The sequence below is a fragment of the Pygoscelis adeliae genome, unplaced genomic scaffold (assembly GCF_000699105.1).
Source record: "Pygoscelis adeliae isolate BGI_AS28 unplaced genomic scaffold, ASM69910v1 Scaffold172, whole genome shotgun sequence".
Classification (NCBI taxonomy): domain Eukaryota; kingdom Metazoa; phylum Chordata; class Aves; order Sphenisciformes; family Spheniscidae; genus Pygoscelis; species Pygoscelis adeliae.
This window is the reverse complement of record NW_008824338.1, coordinates 2,074,233-2,078,978: the sequence shown is the minus strand read 5'-3', so window position 1 is coordinate 2,078,978 and position 4,746 is coordinate 2,074,233.

Here is a 4,746-nt window from a genome sequence, read left to right as displayed (position 1 = left end):
GAAGGGAAGGGAAGGGAAGGGAAGGGAAGGGAAGGGAAGGGAAGGGAAGAAGAGGAGAAAAAAGTAAGAAAAAAGACAAAAAAAGCAAAAGAGAGTTTGGATTATCTAATTGGGAGCTGGATTTATCCTAGTGTTATTTTTAATAAATTTAAGCTGATATCATTTGCTGAAAATTCTCCTCAATTATCCAATTGTGTTAATTTCAATACAGTCATATGAAGGGGCTGAATTTCGTCCAATATACTACAGCATCCAGTACGCACAAACAGAACTAATCTACACACAAATAAGTTATGGAAGTCTACAGTTAATGTATATTTATAGAAATGTTCTTTTTTATTTAGCGAAATTGTTTTCAGTTAGAACAACTCTCTTGTGCTCATACTTTTCGGAAGTAATCCCAAGTTTTCAAACCATCACCTAGCCATAAGGAAGCTGTTGAGAAAAAGAGCCAGGTGATGGACTATACTGTAGTGAGATAAGTTCTAATATCACTGCCACGTTATAAAAGTATCTAATGAAAAGATCACATAGTATGAAGTCAAGAAACCTCTTTGAGTCTCTGGCACATGTATTAAAATATATATTGGTATGCTATAAAATGCTACATGAAATACCTTGTACAGTTCTATCCTTTAAACATAAAAATATTTTGTAGTTCAGAGTATGCTGACCACATATGACATTTCACATAGATATTATTAAATTAGCAAAGTGCTATGGTTTTAATGTGTACCTACTGTATTATTTTTGTTGACAAGAAGACACCGAGGGCAAATTCTACTCTTGACTATTCAGTTTTTCCATGGTCATCAATGTGCTAGTGTATCCTGAAGAAGGTCTTAGTTCTCTGTGTACTAGTGATAATGAAAAATGTTCATGAAATTTCAAGTAAAATAAAATAAAGCATAATGGTCATGATTTTTTCTTTATTTCTACTGTAATTGTGAGAAATGGACAAATTTAATAGAAGCAGTTCTGCAGAAAAGCAGTTTGCAACTTCATGATGGAATTTTCAGTTTTCCTCACTCAAGTTCTAAGTGATTTTAAAAAGAAAAATGCGTGTTTGAATCCTATTATACGACTTTTATTCACTGAAATGGTCCCCAGGGCTTATCCTGCATGATCAGTATGGATCTAGGGGGGGGAAACCCACCTGGAGGAAACTGGGCCAGCTCTCCTAGCAGAGGTTGGAGCTCTGGAATGTAGCAAGGCCACACATTATGTTCACATCCCTTAATTGAAATTTAGTTCCACAAGGCTGTCATGCGTGTGAGGAGAGAAGTAGAAATACGGCTTCCTTTACTGCTCATGTCTTCATAGACGTCACAGATGGTAGCGAGTTTCTCAGCTTCAAACCCCTATTGTCCAGATGTGATCCTACTCTTGCCCTCAAGGCACGCAGTCATGACAGTGTGGCATGGTGCCTGAATCGATAAGCTCTGCCACAGCATTTGGCCCATAGTGATAGGATAAAGTGTAGAAGTGATACAGAATTGGAAAGGGTAACTGCCTTTCTTCCTACTCACCCATCACTGTGGGAATACCTGAGCTCTTTTGGCTTTCTTATGAGAAAATATGAATTGATTTCTTGTTTGTTTGTTTTTTTTAATATTGCAATGACAGGGTAGAAGTCTTGGATTGGGGATTTTTTTGGTGGTGGCGGGGTTGTTGCCTCTGAAGATCTGAGAAACAAAGCTGAAAAAGCATCAAACCATGGCTTCTAGGAGTTTTGAGGACAGAATTTGAAGGGATATTGCACTCAATATTTGAATTATGCTGTAGAACATAGTGAATCCATTACTTCTTAAAACACAGAAGATTCAGGAACAAATTCCTTAGAGACCACTAGAGCTGTAGAATCGAGTAAGGATATGTTATTGCTATACTTGGTCACATGCTGATCAGACTATGTCTATTTTAAAGCCCATTTATAGTTTAATTTATGACCAATTGCACTACTTGTATGGTATTTAAAGGTGTCACAGACAGTTTGGATGTAATCCAGAAAGCAAGCAATGTTTTCTTCTTTCTCTAAGAACCAAGCAATGCACTTTTCTTTCCTTGATGAAAGATCCTGGCTCAGCAGGCTGAGCTGCCTTGCAAAATGTATATACGTCTGAAACATAAGAAGCTTGCACTGGCAAAGGAAAAGCCAAAAACGAAATAAAGAAAAGGCAGCTAGCTTGATGACAAGCTGGCATGTTCAAATTTGAGGCTCAAGTTCAATATGAATCACAACCATGTGAATCTTACCCCGTTTCAGAATTGAAGCAGAGCTCAGATATTGCAAACAGAATGATTCTGCCTTGATTTACACATGTGCGTAGACCTGCTCCAGTCCATGGGATTGCTCATTTATGCACAGAGCTACGTGCGGACTGGATTATCTGGTTAATGCCATGGAAAATCTTTCTGATTTTTTTTTCTGAGTTACCATCATGACACTTTTCCATCTTTTGGAAAGGCTACTAACAGGAAGGACTGCTAGATATAATGAAAAATAGTTCCTATGAAAATAAAAGCTGGATAAATTTTTCAGCAACACTACCAGGACTATTTTTACAACCCTTTAAAAATGCACGATTGTTTCTAAAGATTTGAGAGAAGAGTTTCAGTAGAAACAGGGCATCCGTGGTTTCAATGTCTTACCGTGCTGGGAGTTGGGGGGAGCGGGGGCAAGGAGAGGGAGAGGTAGGAACAGATTGTAATAATAAAGCCACACAATAGTATTACACATGGAGTTTAACATTAAATAAAGATTGCCCAAATTCCTACCTGCGAATGCTTAGCCTGGTGTTTGTTACACTTCCAAGTGTGAAGGAAAAGCCACAAACATTTATCATGATTGTCAGTAAGGCCCCCTTCCGCACCTCTCCCATGCTCTCCACTCCTTTCCCTGCATTTCAGAGCTGTCAACATCCGTGCTTGCTCAAGCCTCCATTTCTGGCCGTTAGTGCATTACGGGATTGTTTTACATGGCCTGCCTAAGAAGAAGCAACTTGATTTGAGTAGGCAGGGAAGGGCTTTTAGGAGCTGGGAACAGTCTGAGCCCTGGCAGCATTCAAGGTGTCTTCTCTGAGGCTCATACTCGTTGAATTAGCCCAGCACACACTGAGCTCTTTGCATGCAGCAACCTCTACCAAGCACTGCCATTTTGGGGAATGACGCTCTCCGGCAGCTAGCAGTGTGCTGCAGTGGACCTAAGCTGCAGAAGTTGCTCTGCACTGAAGTCACAGGTCCCTTTTTCTCCTAACTGAGGAATGTGAGAAACTTATCTCTTAGCAAATTCTTTATATGATATTTATGTCTTCCTACCATGGTCTTTGTTCTTTTTCTTGGGATTCAGTCCCTTTTCTTTGTTTTATTTTATCCCTTTTACAGATTATCAATGCTTGGTCAGTGACCATTCTTATATTTTCCTACATTTTATCATGTACGTAAATATGTAATACAGTTCTCTCAGAGTCTATCAGCAGGGGGAGTGCTTTAGGAATAAAATTATTAATCCGCATTATTTTTAACCCAAATGCCAGGCATTTACACAAAGAAAGTGCCTTTTGGGTATCTGAAAATGCTGCACTGGGGAAGGTGGGGTTTTATGTCATGTGGACACAAGCGAGGTAGGACTAACTCTGGAAGGAAAGGGGAGGCCTGTGGAAAGGATTTTAGGAACATCCAGGGATGATGAGGACTCACCTGAATTCTGCCTCATTGAAATGAAATGAAATGCAAGAGAAGCTCAGCAGTGAAGGTGCATTTGGCTTCTCCATTATTTCTGAGGAGTGCACATTTCCCCAGTTCCCTTTCTCTCTCCTAAATGGCAGCCATGAGGAGTGGTGTTGTGCCAAGGTGACCCACACTCTGGCCAAGTGTCATCCCTGGGCAGCTTGAGGTCCCCATGGTGCCAGGCACTGGCTCAGCACCCCTCCAGGGCCACCCTGTCCCACCCTGCTGCTCATGCCCTAGAAGGGGCACCACAGCCACGTTTCCACAGCCAAAATCAGGTCTCCAGCATGATGAAGCTCAGCCCGACACTTGCTGGGTGGAGCTTCTGCCAGCAGCGCCATGCATTGAGGGGTTTAGGGTTGCCCTAAACTCTTGCAAATAAATCCCACAAATCTTTCGGGGACCTTCTAGCCTTTCCTGGAGCAGTACAGTAGATCATAGAATCCTAGAATAGTTTGGATTGGAAGGGACCTCTAAAGGTCATCTAGTCCAACCCCACTGCCGTGGGCAGGGACATCTTCAACTAGATCAGGTTGCTCAGAGTGCCATCCAACCTGACCTTGAATGTTTCCAGGGATCTATTGCTGGCCCTGGCATCAAACTGGTAGGAGTGGGATGGATTGAGGTTCCCCTTCCCCGGCATCTCTAGTTTAAAGCCCTCTTCACCAGCTTGGCAAGCCTATGACCGAAGATGCTTTTCCCCTCCTCTGACAGATGGCCCCCGTCAGCCCCCAGTAGACCAGGTTTCTCAAAGCGAGTCCCATGGTCTAAGTAGCTGAACCCCTGGCTGTGGCACCAGTGCCATAACCATTTGTTGACTCGCCAGATTCAACTGGCCCTTTCAAACCCCTTCCCTTTGACCGGCAGGATTGATGAAAAAACTACCTGCGCTCCTGAGTCCCTTAACGCCGCTCCCAGGGCTCTGTAGTCCTTCTCGATAGTCCTCAGACTGCTCCTGGCTGTGTCACTGGTGCCCACGTGAAACAGCAGCAGTGGATAATAGTCAGTGGACTGTAC